The sequence below is a fragment of the Bos indicus x Bos taurus genome, chromosome 26 (genome assembly GCF_003369695.1).
Source record: "Bos indicus x Bos taurus breed Angus x Brahman F1 hybrid chromosome 26, Bos_hybrid_MaternalHap_v2.0, whole genome shotgun sequence".
Lineage (NCBI taxonomy): Eukaryota > Metazoa > Chordata > Mammalia > Artiodactyla > Bovidae > Bos > Bos indicus x Bos taurus.
The window spans coordinates 39,404,513-39,426,344 of record NC_040101.1 but is presented as its reverse complement, the minus strand read 5'-3'; the positions used below and the strand labels follow the sequence as shown (position 1 = coordinate 39,426,344).

General features: G+C 39.1%; 1 non-coding gene across 1 annotated transcript; it reads left to right on the top strand.

Moving 5' to 3' along the window:
* The first annotated feature begins 21,556 nt into the window (after positions 1 to 21,556).
* LOC113884724 lies at positions 21,557 to 21,617 on the top strand. The gene has a single exon (XR_003508994.1). It is a non-coding gene; the product is annotated as a U7 small nuclear RNA (small nuclear RNA).
* The last annotated feature ends 215 nt before the right edge of the window (positions 21,618 to 21,832 follow it).

Here is a 21,832-nt window from a genome sequence, read left to right as displayed (position 1 = left end):
TCACAGCATTCAGCCCTTCTTTACAAACTTTATCCTCGGAGGAAACTCTTCAACCAGAGCCTAATCTGCTGAGATTTTTTCAGACCATGATGCTGGGGAAGATTGAAGGTAAAAGGAGAAGGGAGAGTAGAGGGTAAGATGGTTACATCACTGACTCAATGGACATGAATTTGAGCAAATTCTGGAAGATAGTGGAGGAGAGAAGAGCCTAATGTGCTGCAGTCCATGGGATCCCAAAGAGTCGGAGGTTGACTTAGCAACAGAATAAGAACGAACTTGAAGGAAAGAAGATACCCCTCTGGCCCACATTAGCCATCCTGTTCCACCTAACAGGGTGAGGTGACTGAGGAACACGTGTGAATTTCATAGTCTGGAGGCATACGCTCCCCGAAAGAGTGACCTCTTATGCGATGACAGAATGCTTCCCTTCACCCCACACCTCACCGCCACATTACTAAGGCCTATTTGCAACAGTAAACGATGGACTTTGAGTGATAGGGACGTGTCACTGTAGGTTCATTCATCTTTGTAACAAATGTCGGGGTTGTTGATAATGGAGGAGGCTATGCATGTGTGAGGACAGGGAGTATATGGAAGGTCTCTCTACCTTCTCCTCAATTTTGCTATGAACCTAAAACTTCCCTAAAAAGTAAATCTATTAAAAACAAAGTAAAAAGGGGTCCTGTTGGCCTTTTTACCTACCTTCAGTTATGTAAAATTTTGAGAGACTGACTTATGACTATGGACTTTGCTGGAGGGAGAGGGTTCCTGGACACTTGAAAGAGGGTGGCTATAGTGAATTGGTTGGTAGCCTCAGCTGTAATCTTGAAAATGGAAAAGGCCAAGGGAATATAAATTATCCACAAACCTCAAGGCCAGATTAGAGACTTGAGACGTGGCCGTGCCAAATGCTTCTGTGACCTACTACTTGATGTGTGCTATGGTGACAAAGCCTCTCAAGGCACCAGTCTGCACGTTGGTTGATGTTAAATTCTCACCTGCTCCTTAAACAGAAGCTTAAGAAACCGCTGAAGCTTGTCCTGTGTCATCATACAATGAATCTGGCTTATATCCCTGATCAATACAGTGGTGTGTTAACTCCCTCATGATTCAGATGGGAGAAAAATAGAAATGAAGATCAATGAATTGTTTTTATAAGCACCATTTTGAACTCAATCATTTTGTGCTTCCAAGATGCTGCCTCAGAGTGACTAATTTACAGAGTTCGTTTCATCACCTCTTCTATCTCCATTGCTAATACTGTTTTTGGCAACTGACCAATTGTTTGGCATTCAGCTGCATTGACAGCTGATAAAAGTAATAAAAACGTGTTGGTTGAATGATAACTAGTGTCACTGGATTTAGATTTTGAACTATAGAAATAGGGGAGGTTAATAGTCTGGAAATGTGAAATGTGGAGGGAGAGGGAAGGCACAGGGCATAAAAATGACTAACAGACTTCAGGAGGAGGGGACAGACTGTCACATATGTGACAAAAGTAATATTGAGAATGCAGCAAAAACTCAGGAGGAGGGGTGTGTGAAGGGGTAGACTCATAGAAGTCCAAAGGGGTGTTTCAAATTGTTACATATTAAAACGTTTGTTTTGTTTTTAGGAGAGCTTCAGGTCTATAACCTCACATTTTGTATAAAAATCATTGCTACCCAGTGTAAAAGCATAAAATAAATGTGAACAGGGTACATAGAACTTCCTTTAGCAGATATCTTACAAAAAGAGTGGGCTGACTAAAAAATGAAAGTGAAAGTTTTAATCACTCAATCATGTCTCTTTGTGATTGCCAGGCTCCTCCCTCTGTCCATTGAATTCTCCAGGCAAGAATATTGGAGTTGTTGCCATACCATTCTCCAGGGCAATCTTCCCAACCCAGTGATCGAATCCAGGTCTCCTGCACTGTGAGTTACATTAAAAAATGATGGGTAAAAGCAAACACATGAGCATTCAATATCAACTAAGTTCAGGCTATTTAGTAAGGAGATGAGACGATTTGGGCCAAGCATCACTTCATGGCAAATAGATGGGGAAACAGTGGCTGACTTTATTTTTCTGGGTTCCAAAATCACTGCAGATGGTGATTAGCAGCCATGAAATTAAAAGACACTTATTCCTTGGAAGGAAAATTATGACCAATGTCTCTGTCAACAAAGGTCTGTCTAGTCAAGGCTATGGTTTTTCCAGTGGTCAGGCATGGATGTGAGAGTTGGACTATAAAGAAAGCTGAGCGCTGAAGAATTGATGCTTTTGAACTGTGGTGTTAGAGAAGACTCTTGAAGAGTCCCTTGGACTGCAAGGAGATCAAACCAGTCCATCCTAAAGGAGATCAGTCCTAGGTGTTCATTGGAAGGACTGATGCCAAAGCTGAAACTCCAATACTTGGCCACCTGATGCAAAGAGCTGACTTATTTGAAAAGACCCTGATGCTGGGAAAGATTGAGGGCAGGAGGAGAAGGGGATGACAGAGGATGAGATGGTTGGATGGCATCACCGACTCAATGGACATGGGTTTGGTTGGACTCTGGGAGTTGGTGGTAGACAGGGAGGCCTGGTGTGCTGTGGTTCGTGGGGTCGCAAAGAGTTGGATATGACTGAGCGACTGAACTGATGGATCATTGTTTTGAAGCTGCCAGAATTACTGATTCTGAGTCCATCAAGAAAAATAAACAAATTCTATATACCATAGCCTATTAAAAGCAATAACATGAAATTCATTTTAGAAATATTTCCACTTTCAGAATAATTCAAATATGGAAGACTTGTCACTGTAGACCCACTCTTTCTAAAAAAGAAAAAACAAAGATAGCTACATGTATCCAACACCTACTTTGTGCCAAGTAACTGATACATTAATGCTAATCCCCAATAATTTTGCAATGTGTTTATTATTATCCACTTTAAAGATAAACAGAGGTTCAGAGACGCTGTAGCTTCTCTATAGCTTGTGAATGATCAAGATAGAATTCATTCTCAGGGCTATTTGACTCCCTGATCATCCAGCTTCTCAACTAGAATATCCCTAAAGCGTCCTCAGGGTTGAAATCTTCCAGTAAGTGATCCAAAAATAAATGTAGATTGTGGACAGCACATTTTCTTTGTCTTTCATGTGAGTATATGTGAGTGAGCGGTGAGAGTAGTCTCATGCCAGCCCATGTGCATGGGGCTACCTGTCGTACTTTATGCCAATGTGATCTGGTACAGTAACTGTTCCAAATCCCAGTGTCTCCCTCCACCACCACAATGTACAGTAACATCCATCTTATAGAGACTGGAAGAGATTCTCCATGTGACATACTAATTGGCACCATTAAAACAGGATATTAGACAGCAGAGACATTACTTTACCAACAAAGGTCTGTCTAGTCAAAGCTATGGCTAATCCAGTAGTCACGTATGGATGTGAGAGTTGGACTATAAAGAAAGCTGAGCACTGAAGAGTTGATGCTTTTGAACTGTGGTGTAGGAGAAGACTCTTGAGAGTCTCTTGGACTACAAGGAGATCCAACCAGTCCATCCTAAAGGAAATTAGTCCTGAATATGCACTGGGAGGACTGATGCTGCAGCTGAAACTCTAATACTCTGGCCACTTGACGTGAAGAACTGACTCATTGGAAAAGACCCTGGTGCTGGGAAAGATTGAAGGCAGGAGGAGAAGGGGACAACAGAGGATGAGGTGATTGGATGGCATCATCGATGCAATGGACGTGAGTTTGAGTAGGCTCTGGGAGTTGGTGTTGGACAGGGAAGCCTGGCGTGCTGCAGTCCACGGAGTTGCAAAGAATCATGACTGAGCAACTGAACTGAACTGAAGATTTTAATAAGCCTTAGCTAATAATACTTTACTATCGAACACACATAGTTGAACACCTACTTCCTTCTGGACAATTTTCTTAATCAAACAGGGATGAATAAAGCCTCCAACCCTTAAGTAGCTGATAATATAATGGAGAAGAAATGCAAATAAAAAATTTTATTAAAAGAGGTATAATAAATGTTTATACATATGAGAGAGAGAAAGACTCAAAACATATTTAGTTTTTTGTATTTACCCAAGAAGGCCTTCCAGAGAAGAATGCTTTTCCATCTTGAAAAGTGACATGTGGTATCTAAATAAAGCAGCCCTTTTAGGGCATATGTGCTGTTGTCTGCTTCAAATGCATTTTTTTTTTTTTGGAACAGTTTGCATATGGATGAAGTCATTGCTTCTATTAAAATCCCTCAAAGTCCTTTTCCCATTATCACGGAGCACTGAAACACATTTTTTGCTATCTGGCTACTTATTTTCAGGGAACAAAATATCAGGAGACGATTAGTTGGAACTCCTGTATTTCCCAGTTATAGTTCTTGGGAATCTGCAGCAAAAGCAGAGTCAGGGTTTACTTCTCAATTCACGCAGAAGCAAGAGGAAAGGTCGGAAAGGACTGCGTACAGCCTGGAGCCCTACTTTCACAGAAAAGCAGATGCTGCTTGTCCATGGTCACAGTAAAGTGATAAGCACAAGCTTTTGAGATGAGCAGCCATCGCTCTCAACCTGAGGAGCAGGTGGCTAGCCATCCAGGACTTGGTCCTTTCACATATGTCCTCTGTCACTCAGGGCAGCCCTGGTTAGAGAGGGCTGATGAACTGACCGACCCTGGCCCTAGAATGCACTGTTTGCACTGAGTCATCTACTCTGCCTTTTTACCTTGATCAAAATCACTAAATATTGCCCCCACCCCTTCCTTTTGCACTAAATCCCCTTTGAGATAAATGTCAAAGCAAGGAAAAGGAACTCACAACACTAGAGTGGGACAGAGACCAGAAGGAAGGGCACCTTCCTTAGTGGGGGCTGTGTACCCCATTTAACCTTAAATAAAATGTCCTCATCGAGGCCAAATGAAAAATACTATGTCAGCAGGGTCATACTACAAAGGCAACCACCACTCACATTTTAGAAGAGAAATTTACAAAAGAAATCTAAACTTCAGATCTGATTTCATAGTTTCAATATCCATAACCTGCATACTTTAGAGCAGTTCCCTTACCTTTAAACATCTATAAAATTAGATTCTTCTTACATATATTTTACAACATTCATACATATACTTTTTTTCTGGTTAAAATAGTAGTAAATATTCATTGTTCAAAAATTGAAAAATAGAGAAAATGTATAAAGAAGAAAAAGTCATCCACAATTCCACTCCCCAGAGAGAATCATACTTAAGAGTTGTGGCCTTAGAAATTTTGAAAAATGATTTCAAATAGTCAATTTATTTAAAGAAATAATAGTATGGTTTGATTTTCTGCTTCACTTCCACTGGAATAAAAATCAAATAAGAACTTCCCAAAATCCATAACACTTAGGGGAAGAAAGGAATGAAAATCAACAAATATCAAACTTCAGTGAATATATGAAAAATCCCTATTTATGTTTTCCTTCAATTTTTCCACCACTTGAAGGCCCAAATGCTTTCTGGTTGATTGTTCAAATTAACTAGCCAAAGAACAGGTGGGAGCTGAGTGGCAGATACATTTCTTTCCTGTGTCCAAAATGGGCTTTTTTTTTTTTTTAAGTTTTTGCACCAGCTTACTTTATTTATTTTTTTAATATAAATTTATTTATTGTAATTGAAGGCTAATTACTTTTTTTAAAAGGCCATCTTTTAGTATCTAGTAACTGTAGGAACTATACAAACTGGAATAAAGAAATCAGATCAGTTTCCCCTCAAAAAAAAAAAAAGGACAAGATGTGAATAGATTTTTCATTATCTTTGAGAAACAACTGTGAGAAAAGGCTGCAAGGAAATATCATGGAAAATGTTCTTTTCCTTGCTTTAGGAATAGGCTATGATTGTACATCGTCACATGGACTTAGTTCTTTGCCTGTCTTGTTCTAAGGTATGTTTATAGGTAGTCTCTTAGGTTATAGTTCACCAAGTATCTAAAGTTAAAACCCCAAATTCTGGGCCCTGTGCTTTTTGAGGTAGGAGTGTTTTAGTGTGTATCTGAAAAGTTCTATTCGATTCTGAAAGAGCTTCCTGACCAGGAAACCACAACAACTCAGATGTTAGACGGTTTGAGGTGTAGAGATGGCATGGGATGCAGGGCAAAAAGAGCCTGGCAGACTTGGATTCAAATTCTGTACTTCTATTTGTTGCCTTTTAGAAAATTATTATTTTATTATTACTTTTGTTTTTACTTTATAATATTGTATTGGTTTTGCCATACATCAACTAAACTCTGAGTGTTTTTCCTTACATATATAACAAGTATAATACTACTACTTTCACAGAATGTGGTGAGAATTAGAAATAACACACAGTGGTTAATGAAGCAGATATTCAACAAGGAAAAGTATATTAGCATCCCTTATGTAGACATTTACAGTCAGAGAAAACACTGATCATTGTCTGTGGAAGAAAGCAAGTTACTATAATAGAAAATCTCTAACAACAAAATATCTTTTCCTGTGAATCCTCCCTTACCTCTCATCTCTTCCTGAAACCATTAATGAGGCTTCTGCTGGTCTATTGGGGGTTCTCAGTGACCCATAGAAGGATGCCAGTGATGAAGAGGGTAACCCTGTGAGCAGAATCAGAGCCTGAGAAGAATGAAGGGGTCATGCATGGGGGGTCAGTGCTGATAAATGTCTTTGGGGAAAGAAAAAGTTCCATGACACAGTATGTCCAGGAAATGCTAAGGTCTACAGGTTTGTCTTCTGTTCATCTATTCAGAACCTTTAGTACACTAAATAAATCTAAACTCTCTAGTTGTCTTGGCCATGGAACTCTTTTAATAAAAAATATTCTCTTATAACCACTTATCTATGATGATGGAACCAGTTTTTATTTATAGATTTATTTACAAATCTATCATGAACTGAGACTTTTGCAAAAGTGAATTAGTAAAAAACTGAAATAATAAAACAAAGACTTCAGTTCACACCTCCAGTACTTATGAGAGTCTAGATACATAGAATTACTCTGTCAAATTGTACTGAATGTTTTTAAATGCCCATTCTTTGGGCATTTGAACTTGTCAGGACCAAAATTGGACCGTCTGCACTTGGGCACTGAACCATACTTTGAGAAAGCCTGTTACAGGTCACACCCAGTCCCCTTGGTTTACAGGTGTGGAAACTGTGGCACTGAGAGACAAAATGACCGATCTGAGGACAAACAACTATGGAGAGAATAGCCAATACTACCCCGGGACTCCGGGCTAAAATAAGAATGCTCTCTAATATTCTTTGTGTTTTGATAATAATCTCCAGAAGACAGGGACCAAATGTGTCTTGACATCTTATCAATACTTATTAGTATAATGCTTGACTGTGGTAGATTCTTAAATATTAAATGAAAGCATAAGTAAGCGTCCAAATGAATGTTCAAACCACTAACTTTATTAACTGCTTGACTTTAAATTCACTGACTACTTTAATGTTACTATTTCTCTACACAGGTTTATCAGTGCACAGGGAGCCTCTTGTGTCAAGGCATGTGGAATGGTACCTTCATTCATAGCTTCTATATACCTGTTATAAGACAGGTTTAGGTGGATAACAATGTTCAGCTGAAATCCAAACATGTAAAGTTAGCAAAAGGGAAGGGAGGGTGATCTAGGAGATAGATCATAGGCACAACTGCTGTGTTTGTACTTTTTGAGGCTTTTGAAATCAAATCAGTATTAGGGAAACTTAATTAAACTCTTTCCCCTCCTCTGACCTGAAACCAGGTGGCTGCTTTCAGATAAGAGCAACAGACAGAAACAGTTCCATCAAAGGGAGAGCTGCTTTCCAAGAGTTCAAAGCCTTGTCCAAGGAATAATTAACACTTTTTTCATAAGCTGAAAAGGAACTCACTCATTGCCCCTCCCCCAAATTAGCCTATTTATGAGACTAGTTAGCCAAGGGGGGAAAAGTTAGATATTAGTCTAACAAATACAAATATTTCTATGAGTTTTATTACTCAATACAAACATGAGGGATTTTTGAGTTAAAGAACAGAAGATCACATAGAAATTCTTCTAAACACCACACTTTTTTCTGCTTTTAGCATCAGCAAACTGTTCAGTCACTAAGTCGTCTCTGACTCCTTATGACCCCATGAACTGCAGCACACCAAGATCTCCTGTCCTTCGCCATCTCCCAGAGTTTGTGCAAATTCATGTCCATTGAGTTGGTGATGCTATCCAGCCATCTCATCCTCTGCCACCCTCTTCTCCTTTTGCCTTCAATCTTTCCTAGCATCAGGGTGTTTTCCAATGAGTCAGCTCTTTGCATCATGTGGCCAAAGTATTGAGCTTCAGCATCTGTCCTTCCAATGAATATTCAGGGTTGATTTCCTTTAGGGTTGACTGGTTTGATCTCCTTGCAGTCCAAGGGACTCTCCTGCTAAACATTGACTTCCCTTATAGCCCCACTCCTTTTCCAAATGTGAAACAGACAGTTCTCCTGAGTTCATTCATCTCTGACACGATAGATGGCACACAAATTCTTCTGAAATATGGAAACCCCAGCATGTCAGTGAGGAAATATCTGTTTTGCTTAGTTACGCGGTTTATAAAATTGCAGGGAACAGTTTTTCCTTTTCCAAGTATATTTTTAGCTAAAGATAAATGTTATCACTCTGGACTCGCTGTTAAGGGTTGATGCCTTTGCATATCCTTTCTCAAGCACTTTTTTCCTCTCTTCTGGTTTTTCTCTCCCTGTCTCTTCTCCATTCCAGTCACTACTCTGAGGCCCAGGGACTCAAAAAATACTGTTAGGATGATAACAACTAATTCCAAGTAGATTGCCAAAAACTATATGAATATCCACTCTTGGAGGGTGTTTTGCAGATGAAGCTATTAATATTATATTATAAGACTTAGATAAAACTTCCTCTTAATATTTTCTACTGTTAAAGTTTTAGGCTCAGTGGTTTCTGAAGTGCCCCCCCAACTCTAAAATATGACAACTCAGTGGGGTATGTTACACCCACTTATTCATAAGTCAAGTTTTCTGGAAACAGTATGATATGCAAACTTTGGCAGAAATAGACTCTGAGTGCTAAAATAATTGTCATTTTCACCAAGTCTCTAGTTTCCATCTAGGTAATTTGGTTCCTTAAGTCTTTTTCCCTCAATTACCACAAAATTCTTTAAAATGTACTTATATTTTTTTAATCATTCTGTGTGCTAGGCACTCGGTGTAGTTTATTTAATTCTCCTAGTTCTATGGGAGAGGTATTCTACAATAAATAAAATGATGCTCAGAGAGGTGTTCTAATTTTACAAGGTCATTTAGTGGTAATTTAACCAAGATGACATCTACCTTGTACTGACAGAACTTAGATTCAAAATCAATAAAGCATACTGAAATATGACATCAATTATTTTTTAAATTATAAAGTAAGTACATGGTCATTGCAGAAATTTGGGAAAATTACTTAAAAGAAGAAAATAAAATTTAAAACACTCTAGCAATCCAGAGAAAACTCCTACTACATTAAGATGTATTTCCTTCCAGATATAAACATACAAATAGGCTTTTTTTGTGGAGAAGGAAATGGCAACCCACTCCAGTGTTCTTGCCTGGAGAATCCCAGGGACGGTTGAGCCTGGTGGGCTGCCATCTATGGGGTCGCACAGAGTCAGACACGACTGAAGTGACTTAGCAGGCTTTTTTTGTTGTTGTTTAAGTTCAATCAATAATCTTTCCCCTACAAACTATGCTTTCTGAGTTGGCTTGTTTTTCACTATCATATTAGAAAGAGAAAACTGCAAAAAAAAAAAAATGGAGGAAACAATTAAAGGTGGACAAATTGAAAGAAGAATAAATATCAGCATGATATTAAAGGATTAAAAGAAAGGGAAAGTGGGAGAAAGAAGCTAATCTCTGCACAGAAAAGTCACCTTCATGCGTATTGATGTCTTGGAGGTATCAAGAAAAGATTAAATTGTGTTTTTTGTAAAAGGAGAGAAATGTGTATAATTTTTTTAAAGAAACATCACGGAGTGGAGGGGAAGGGGGAGAATGAGATGAATTGTGAGATTAGGATTGGCATATATACACTACCACGTATAAAATAGGCGGCTAGTGGAAAGCTACTGTATAGCACAGGGAGCTCAGCTCAGTGCTCTGTGATGACCTGCGGTGAGATAAAGGGGTGTGGGAGGAGGTTCTAGAGGGAAGGGATATTTGTATACATATAGCTGATTCGCTTTGCTGTACTGTAGAAACTAATGTGTGCTTAGTCACTCAGTTGTGTCCAACTCTTGCAGCCCCATAGACTGTAGCCTGCCAGGCTCCTCTGTCCATGGGATTCTCCAGGCAAGAATAGTGGAGTGGATTACTGTTTCCTTCTCCAGGGGATCTTCCCAACCCAGGAATTGAACCTATGTCTCTTGCATTGCAGGCAGATTCTTTACTGACTGAGCTATGAGGGAAGCCTAATTCAACATTGTAAAGCAATTATACTTCAATTTAAAAAAGTAAAAAAAAAAAAGAAGAAGAAGAACATTTAGGGGAAACATCATTTTGAGGTTTAGCATAAGGAAATCTGAAACATTTTTTCTCCTGGTCCACCTCATCTTCTAAAAACGTGACAGTTTTCCCCATAGCCTTGTTTAGGGTCTTTATTTTAGAGAAGTGAAGGTCTATTATCTCTTGTCACCTTAAATCCCACATCACTCATCTATAGCCCACACTAAGTCAAGGCTTAGGGAGCAAATTACGAAATAGCAAAACAGCTTAGGAAAACAGCAACTTCCGTTGTTGAAGGCAGAAGTGAAGGTGGGGATGTATGCTGTAACATACAATCTCTGGACATATCGAATTGATTCAGGCATTCCACTAAATGATCTCTTTCTAATTCATGAGCCAGAAAAATAACTCCTTTAACCATTATAAGTCTACTCTAAAATGGTAGAAATCTACACCAAATAGCCTGGGACCCCCATTTCTTCATTTCAATAGCTGATCTCTAACATCTCAATTTGAAGAATCCAGATATTAGTCTTTGTGAATTCCAGCACATCAGAAGGTTACTGATGTATCTGAACTACAGCACTGGAATTGAAATTTTCTTTGGATAGTCAGCAAATCCTCTAGGACTGCTCAAGTCTTCTGACTTGGAAGACCCTTATATAGGTGTTATGTTTAGATTTCCTGAAACTCTATGCCAAAAGGAAAGCTATAAATCCACAGCTGGGTTCATAAATGCCTTAGAGATATAGGCATACCTCATTTCTCATTAGAGATATGCTTTTAAAATTTAATTATAATTTGGACACTATACAAAATCATATATGAGGCTTGTAAAAGGTAAATCACTTCTTAGTGTTATTAGCATTCCTAAAAATAATTATTTCACAATAACAACAAATGCTTTTGCAATGCAAATAATCATTCTTATTATTTTCATTTACCCTTTAAAAATAAATCCAAATGTTTATATTCAGGGTTTGTTTAGAGGACACTTGACTTTCTTATCGGTCATATTTTAGCTAGCTCTTAGGAGCCAGTTGTATTCCAGTAAATGTTACTAAAAACATTTGCTTTTCAACACGCAGACTGTCGCCGTCACCATGTGTACTCCAGAAAGGCTAGTTGTAAGAACATGGTGTGTGTATGCTCATGTGCTTAGTCACTCAGTCGTGTCTGTCTCTTTGCGACCTCATGGACTGTAGGCCACCAGGCTGTCTGTCCATGGGGATTCTCCAGGCAAGAATACTGGAGTAAGTTGCCATGCCCTCCTCCAGGGGATCTTCCCAACCCAGGGATCAAACCCAGATCTCCCGCATTGCAGGTGGATTCTTTGCCATCTGAGTCATCAGGGAAAAACATGGGGATCACAAGCTATATCCAGAAAAGTGCTTCCTACTGCTCCAAGGTGTTGTTTTTTTTTTTTTCATTTGTGAAGGTTTCTCTCTTTAAGCTGAATCTCACCCTGTCAGGTTACCCAGAATCCTTTAAGAAACAGGAGATTCAAATCACAAACTTTAAATAACAGAGATGAAAGATAACTCTTAAAATGTGGAAGTTTAAATTCTGGCTGTTTAAAATTAGAAACTGAGGTCCAGGGAGATGAAGATAGTGTCCATTTTTATACTGGGAGTTATCAAAAGAGCCATGACAAAATCTAGGACTTCTGATACTAAAATACATGCTCTTCCTAATATAAAATGCTGCCACATCTGCAGTACATGAATCCCTGTAAATGATATCCATTTCTAAGCCTAATTTGTAAGTAACAAATATGATTAGAAAAAGATAACAGAGTCAAATACTAGCTCATATTTTTTCCTTTGAGTGTGTTTTCTAGGTTCTGAAATAAAACAGAAGGATATTTTTAAAAGCTTTTTCCTATTCAGAAAACTGTGAATTCATTCTTAAAAATGATGTTCACATTCTATGTAGATTCCAAATACAGAGATAACTAAGATGGGGAAATTTCAAACATAAAGATCTTGTAATTGAGAATACTTTTCAACCAAATGACTTCCATCAGACTAGTGCTTCTGAGGTCTGGATCTAAGGGAATATTTTCAAAGATGAACATGAAACTGAAAGGCATTACAGACCTCCTCTTATCTACCTGGAGCTTTAAAGTCATGAAAACCTTGTGTGCAGCTTTGAAAAACTGCACTGGAACATGGAATACTGTCTCTTCTTCCCAGAGCTGAAGCTGGCTTCTTCCAACCTCAGCTTTAGTATTTCTCTGGATGGCCAGTTAAATGAAACCATCCTTTCAGAAAGCCATCCTTTCAGAAAGTCTGAATGAGCCCAAGAGCCTCCCCAGCCACAAACTGCATGCATGCTAAGTCACTTCAGTCATGTCAGACTCTTTGCAACCCCATGGACTGTAGTCCATCAGGTTCCTCTGCCCATGGGATTGTTCAACCAAGAATACTGGAGTGGGTTACCATTCCCTCCTCCAGGAGCTCTTTCTGACCTAGGGATTCAACCCATGTCTATTATGTCTCCTGCATTGGCAGGTGGGTTCTTTACCACCAGCACCACTTGCAAAGCCTAACAACAAACTAGGTAGAAAGAACGTAACCTCCAGTGGTGAGTATCATGTAAAGATTTGGTTCCCAAACTTGGCTGCTCGTTGAAATAATCCAGAGAACTTTAAAGGTATGAGCTGCTTGCAAAGGTTGCAAATATTCAGTGGTGTAATGGAAATTTACATTAATATGTTTCAAAAATTTTTATCTATAGATTGAATTTCTGTTTGATTAATTGATTTGTAAAAACCTATGTCCCTTTTACGACTCCTTTTCTGCCTTTTAGGGTTGGAGTTCCATTAAGTTTAACCAGATCTTGATGTACAAATACTACTTGATGATATTGAATGGATTTCCTCTACTATGTAATATCCCTCAACACTGTACATTGAGAAGCATTTTGGGAGCTTAAGAGGAAAAATAAAGCAAGTGCCCAATCCCCAAAGACTCTGAGTTAATAGATCTGAGGTTGAACCAGGGTTTAAATACTTTTTAAAAGCTTCCTGTAGTAGCCAGCCTTCTGGGTGGTCCTCAATGAATGTCACCTACCAGTACTTGTATCTTTATAAAGCATTCCTACATTGTGCCAAGGGCTGTTCTACATGACCAATAAAATAGTGCATAACTGATGATATAATTAGGTTATAAACGATGCTGCAGTTTCCATCTTAGTTGTTTTATCTCTCTCGCAGATTTTTGCTCTGGGGAAGCCAATCACCATGCCATAAGCAGCCCTATGGAGAAGTCTATGTGGCAAGGAACTGAGGCCTCTTGTCACTAACCACATGAGTGAGTTTGCAAACTGATTCTCCAGCCCTGTCAAGTCTTTCCCTGATGGCTCAGATAGTAAAGAACCCACCTGCAATGTAGGAGATCTGGGTTCGATCCCTGAGTTAGGAAGATCCCCTGGAGGAGGGCATGGCAACCTATTCCAGTATTCTTGCCTGGAGAATTTCCAATGGACAGAGCAATCTGGTGGGCTACAGTCCATGGGGTTGCAAAGAGTCGGACACGACAGAGATTAAGCACAATACAGTCAAGACTATCAATGACTGTAATGGTCCACATCTTGACTGCAGCCTCATGAGAGACCCTGAGCCAGACTCACCCCGTTCAATGGCTCCCAGCCCCTCAAAAATTGTAAGAAAACAATTTCTTTTTCTTTTAAGGTGCTGAATTTGAGTAATTTGTCATACAGCAATAAATAGCTAATATACTCCTCACATGCTTTAATTAGCAGAAAAGAAAAAGTCAGGAAAAAGACTGAAGTTTCTGGATAACTATTATTACTGGCATCTAATTTAGTTCTATTATGATAAGAAGATATATGTGAAAAATTTCATTAAAAACTTTATTGAGTTCTTTTATGGTCCCCAAATGATACATCTTGTTGAAATTCCATGTGCACTTTAAAAGAATGTGTCTATTTTGCATTTGCTGTGTGTATTGTACTGTAAATATCAGTTAGATGATGCTAATTGACAGTATTTTCCAGATATGTGTTTTTACTCTCTTTCTGCCTAGTCTGTCAATTTCTGAGAGAGGACTATTAAATCCTCCAACTATGATAATGGGTTTATCTATTTATTTTTTTAATTCTGTCAATTTTTGCTTCCTATATTTTGATACTCTATTGTTAGGTACAAGAATATTTGTGATTGCTATATCCTATGAATTCACTAATTTTTCTTATTAGATATCCAAATATCCTTCCTTGTCTCTGGTATTTTGACTTAAACCATCAGGCAGAATGGTAAGTATAGTAGTAGGAATCCTGGCTCGAGTCTTGATATCTCTCCAACTGCCTCGTATTGTCCATATAGTACTTATGATTTTCCTCCCTCTGATCATAGAGTAAGATTGTATTTCCAAATTGCACAAGACCTATGATTTCCTTTGACTGATAAAATGTTGGCATTTGACTTCAAATTATGTGAATGGTCCTTCCCTGAGCCCTGCTATACTCCAGAGAGTGAAGCCTCCATCAACCTGAGATACCCTACATCCAAAGACAAAAAGAAGCCACAGTGAGATGCTAGGAGGGAGCACAACCACGATAAAATCAAATCTCCTACATGCCAGGTGGGTGACCTACAAACTGGAAAATAATTATGCCACAGAGGATCTCCCACAGGAGGGAAAGTTCTGAGCCCCATATCAGGCTCCCCAACCTGGAGGTCTGGTGACTGAAGGAGCCCTCAGAGAATATGACTTTGAAGACAAGTGGGGTTTGAGAACAGTAAATCTGCAGGGCTGGGGGAAACAAACTCCACTCTTGGATGGCACACACAAGGTTTCACACATAAAGACTCAGGGAAAAAAGCAGTGACTTCAAAGAGACTGGGCCAGATGGCCTGAAAGTAATGGAGGGTCTCTTACAGATGCGGGGGACGGCTGTGGCTCACTGCAGAGGCAAAGACACTGGTGGAAACAGTTCTGGGAGGTCCTCATTGGCCTCTTGAAGGTTACCACTTTCTTACCAACACTTGGCACCACTCAACAGCCTGTAGTTTCCAGTGCTGGGATGCCTCAGGCCAATCAACAGGGCTGAAACACAGCCCAATCATAAGCAGACAGGCTGCTTAAAGTTTTACTGAGCCCACGGCCCTCTAGACATGCCCTTTGGTATGGCCCTGCCTCCTGGAAGGACAAAACCCAGCTCCACCCACCAGTGGGCAGGAACCAGTCCCTCCAACCAAGAAGCCTGCACAAACTTCTTAGCCTCATCCACCAGGTAGCAGACAGCAGAAGCAAGAACTACAACCTTGCAGCCTGCAGAACGGAAATCACAATCACAGAAAGTTAGACAAAATGAGATGCAGGAGGAATATGTCCCAAATAAAGGAACAACATAAAATTCCAGAACAACTAAGTGAAGTGAAGATATGCAATCCACTCCCCAACAAAGACCATATATAACAATAGTGAAAGTCACTCAGTTGAGTCCAATTGTTTGTGACCCCATGGACTCTACAGTCCATGGAATTCTCCAGACCAGAATACTGAGGTGGGTAGCCTTTCCCTTCTCCAGGGGATCTTCCCAATCCAGGCATTGAACCCAGGTCTCCCACATTACGAGTGGATTGTTTACTGGCTGAGCCACCAGGGAAGCCCAAGAACACTGGAGTGGCTAAGCTATCTTTTCTCTAGTGAATCTTCCCAACCCAGGAAAATCAAACCAGGTTCTCCTGCACTGCAGCTGGATTCTTTACCAACTGAGCTATCAGGGAAGCCCATATATAACAAAGGCCACAGCTAACATCATACTGAGCTGTGAAAGGCTGAAATTTTTACTCTAAATTGGGAACAAGACAAAGATGCCCACTCTCAGCACTCTTACTCAACATAGTTCAGGAAGTTCCTGTCAGAGCAATCAAAGAAAGATAAATAAATAAAAGGCATCCAAATTGTCAAGGAAAAAGTAAAATTATGATTTTTTACAGATAATACGATCTTACATATACAAAATACTAAAGACTCAAATAAAAAAGTGTTGAAACTAATTAACAAGTTCAGTAAAGCTGCAGAATATAAATTAATATAGAGAAATCAGTTGCATTTCTATATGCTAATAATCAAATATCTTAAAAAGAAATGAAAAACAATGCCATTCATAGTAGCATCAAAACCAATAAAAGACTCATAAATAAATTTAACCAAAGAAGTAAAAGACCTGTATAATGAAAACTACAAGACTTATGAAAGAAATTAAAGAAGATATAAACAAATTGAAAAATAGCTATTGTTTATGGATAGAAGAATTAGTGTTACTAAAGAGTACATTTTACTCAAAGCCATCTATAGTTTCAATGCAATCTCTATCTGAATTCCAGTGACATTTTTACAGAAACAGAAAAAAAACAATTTTAAAATTTGTATAGAATCACAAAAGATCCCTTTGTATATTGTCATCCTGCTTATTTAACTTATATGCAGAGTACATCATGAGAAATGCTAGGCTGGATGAAGCACAAGCTGGAATCAAGATTGCTGGGAAAAATATCAATAACCTCAGATATGAAGATGACACAACCCTTATGGCAGAAAGTGAAGAAGAACTAAAGAGCCTCTTGATGAAAGTGAAAGACGAGGGTAAAAAAGTTGGCTTAAAGCTCAACATTCAGAAAACTAAGATCATGGCATCCGGTCCCATCACTTCATGGCAAACAGATAGGGAAATGGTGAGAACAGTGGCTGACTTTATTTTTCTGAGCTCCAAAATCACTGCAGATGGTGACTATGAAACTAAAAGATGTTTGCTCCTTGGAAGAAAAGCTATGACCAACCTAGACAGCATATTCAAAAGCAGAGACATTACTTTGCCAACAAAGGTCCATCTAGTCAAGGCTATGGTTTTTCTGGTGGTCATATACAGATGTGAGAGTTGGACTATAAAGAAGGCTGAGTGCTGAAGAATTGATGCTTTTAAACTATGGCATTGGAGAAGACTCTTGAGAGTCCCTTGGACTGCAAGGAGATTCAACCAGTCCATCCTAAAGGAGATCAGTCCTGAGCATTGAAGGGTTCACTGGAAGGACTGATGTTGAAGCTGAAACTCTAATGAAAGGCTGTTGCTGAATGAAAAGATGCTGGGATTCTTGGCCTCTGGAGGAGAAGAATTCAATCCGGGGCCAGAGACAAGGTTTGATCGCTCAGAGCTTTTGTGTAATACAGTTTTATTAAAGTATAAAGGAGATAGAGAAAGATTCTGACATAGGCATCAGAAGGGGGCAGAAAGAGTACCCCCCTGCTAGTCTTCAGCTGGATGTTATATAGTCACTGCTGCTGCTGCTGCTAAGTCAACTTCAGTCGTGTCCGACTCTGTGCGACCCCACAGACAGCAGCCCACCAGGCTCCCCGGTCCCTGGGATTCTCCAGGAAAGAACACTGGAGTGGGTTGCCATTTCCTTCTCCAATGCATGAAAGTGAAAAGTGAAAGTGAAGTCGCTCAGTGGTGTCCGACTCCTAGCGACCCCATGGACTGCAGCCTACCAGGCTCCTCCATCCATGGGATTTTCCAGGCAAGAGTACTAGAGTGGGGTGCCATTGCCTTCTCCTATATAGTCACTAGCAGGCTGTTAATGAAAGAAAGGAATGTCTTAAAACTCAGGATGGCACCAGGACCCTCACCCATAAGATTTATTTTGGGATAATCTTGATACCAGACGATTCATCCCGGGCCATAAAATGATTAACTTGAATCTTGTAGAAAGGCAGATTACCATATACATAGTTCTGTTTACATAGATTAGGGGAACAATATCTGAGTATAACATACTGGTTTGTCAAGTAGGTTCTGAGCCCTTAGGCGGAACCGACTTGAAGACAGAGTCTGGGGTAAATGCACAGCACATTAATGTAGCTTAAGACAAACATTTCCATAAGGAAAATGCATTGGTTAACTCAAGGTTTGAGAATAGTTAACTTCAGGTGAAACCAGTGCCACTTAAGAGAGACAAAAATGTCTGACACTTGCAGGCTATTTCCTCCGTTTGGAGACCCCTGGCCTTCCTGCCTGTTACCCTTTCACTAATACTTTGACCACCTGATGCAAAGAGCAGACTCATTTGAAGACACTGATGCTGGGAAATATTGAAATCAGGAGAAGAAGGGGACGACAGAGGATGAGATGTTTGTGTGGCATCACCAACTCAATGAACATGAGTTTGGGTAAACTCTGGGAGTTGGTGATGGACAGGAAGGCCTGGCATGCTGCAGTCCATGGGGTCTTGAAGAGTCGGACATGACTGAGCGACTGGACTGAACTGAGCTGAACAGAAGATCCCAAATAGCCAAATTAATCTTGAGACAGAAGAACAAAGCTGGAAACATTAAACTTTCTGATTTCAAACTATAGTAAAAGGCTATAGCAATAAAAACAGTATACTAACTTGGCATAAAAATAGAACTGTACAAAAATGAAACAAAATAGAGATAAAAAAATAAGCCTATGTATATGATCAACTAATAGTTAACAACAGAGCCAAGAATACTCAATGGGGAAAGATTAGTCTCTTCAATAAATGGTGTTAAAAAAAACTGGATAGTCACATGCAGAAAAGTGAAATTGGACTCCTATATTACATTAGTCACAAAAATTAGTTCAAAATTGATTAGAGGCTTCAACAAAATATCTGAAATTGTAAAAACCCTAGAAGAAAGCATAGGGGAAAATCTTCATGTTGCTGTTGGCACTGATTTTTTTTGGATACGATGCCAAAAGCACAGTAACAAAATAAAAAATAAACAAATGGGAGATTTGTTATTTGTTAATGAACAAAAAATAAACAAATAAACAAACCATCAAACTATAAATCTTCTGCACAGCAAAGAAACAACCAACCAATGAAAAGGTGACCTGCCTCTTGAGAAATCTGTATGCAGGTCAGGAAGCAACAGGTACAACTGGACATGGAACAACAGACTGGTTCCAAATAGGAAAAGGAGTACGTCAAGGCTGTATATTGTCACCCTGTTTATTTAACTTATATGCAGAGTACACCATGAGAAACGCTGGGCTGGAAGAAGCACAAGCTGGAATCAAGATTGCAGGGAGAAATATCAATAACCTCAGATATGCAGATGACACCACCCTTATGGCAGAAAGTGAAGAGGAACTCAAAAGCCTCTTGATGAAAGTGAAAGAGGAGAGTGAAAAAGTTGGCTTAAAGCTCAACATTCAGAAAACGAAGATCATGGCATCCGGTCCCACCACTTCATGGGAAATAGATGGGGAAACAGTGGAAACAGTGTCAGACTTTATTTTTTGGGGCTCCAAAATCACTGCAGATGGTGACTGCAGCCATGAAATTAAAAGACGCTTACTCCTTGGAAGAAAAGTTATGACCAACCTAGATAGCATATTCAAAAGCAGAGACATCACTTTGCCAACAAAGGTCCATCTAGTCAAGGCTATGGTTTTTCCTGTGGTCATGTATGGATGTGAGAGTTGGACTGTGAAGAAGGCTGAGTGCCAAAGAATTGATGCTTTTGAACTGTGGTGTTGGAGAAGACTTTTGAGAGTCCCTTGGACTGCAAGGAGATCCAACCAGTCCATTCTGAAGGAGATCAGCCCTGGGATTTCTTTGGAAGGAATGATGCTAAAGCTGAAACTCCAGTACTTTGGCCACCTCATGCAAAGAGTTGACTCATTGGAAAAGACTCTGATGCTGGGAGGGATTGGGGGCAGGAGGAGAAGGAGACGACAGAGGATGAGATGGCTGGATGGCATCACTGACTTGATGGATGTGAGTCTGAGTGAACTCAGGGAGTTGGCGATGGACAGGGAGGCCTGGCGTGCTGCGATTCATGGGGTCGCAAAGAGTTGGACATGACTGAGCGACTGAACTGAACTGAACTGAACCTTTGGATGGGAGAAAATATGTGTAAACCATATAGTAGATAAAGGATCCATATCCAAAGTGTATAAAGAACTCATACAATTCAATAACAATAATCAATTAAAATGGACAGAAGAATGAATAGAAATTTTTCTAAAGAATACATACAAGTGGATAACAAGTACATAGATAAGATTCTCGGCATCACTAATCATCAGATAAATGCAAATCAAAACCACCGTAAGATATCACCTAACACCCATTAGACTGACTATCATTAAGAAGACAAGATTTAACACGTAAGGATGTGGGGAATTGTGCACTATTTATATATAAATATAAATCGGTTCAGCTACTATGGAGAAAAGAATGAAAGTTCTTTAAAATACTTAAAATGGAACTATTAATGCCATTTGACTGGCAATCCCACTTATGAGTATATATCCAAAGGAAATGAAATCAGGATATTGAAAAGATATCTACAGTCTCACAGCAGCATTATTCACAATAACCAAGCTATAGAAACAACCTAAATCTCCATAAATCCATTGGATGTACAAAGAAGATCTATCTATGTATACACCTATGTATAGCTTCTGTATCTATATCTATCTTCCCATAAAATGAAATATTATTCAGCCATGAGAAAGAAATTCTATTTCTGATCACACAGATTTTGAAAGCATTATGCTAAGTGAGATAAATCAGAGAGAACAATAAATACTCTATGATAGCATGTATACGTGTAACCTAAAAGCTAAACATCTAGAAGCAGAGAGTAGAATAATGGTTATCAGGGTTTGTGGATTACTCAGTTTGGGGAGATGTTCGTTAAAAGGTATAAACTTCCAGTCAGAAGATCAGTAAGTTCTGGAGAGCTCTCTAATCTAGTGATTATAGTTAACAATATTGTATTATACACCTCAATGGTTTTAGATCTTAAATGGTCTCTCAACAAAAAAGAAATAACTATGCAACATGAGAAAGATATTAGTTAATGCTATGGTGTTATTCATATTGTAGTATATAAAGGTATAAAATCAACAGATGGTATATCTTAAATTCACACAATTTTATATGTCAATTATGTCTCAATAAAAATAAAAGAAATGTTTTAAGATGATAGATTTTATATATGTAATCATTTTTCAAAGATTTGGTTGGTATGTTTCAGAGATTTTTTTTTTTCCCTCAACACAAAATACAACATGAAACTAATTTAAAATACTCTGTAGAAGTGTTATAGCTCTTTTAGAATTTGTCTAGCAGGTTTTCTGGGCCTCGCCAGAAACCATTAGTTAGCATGCGTGCTCACTGGGTCTGACTCTTTGCACCCCCATGGACTGTAGCCCACCAGGCTCTTCTGTCCATGGAATATTTCCAGGGAAGAATACTGGAACGGGCTACCATTTCCTCCTCTAGGGCATCTTCCTGACCTAGGGATCAAACCAGTGTCTTCTGGTCTCCTGGATTAGTAGGTGGATTCTTTACCACTGAGCCACCTGGGAAGA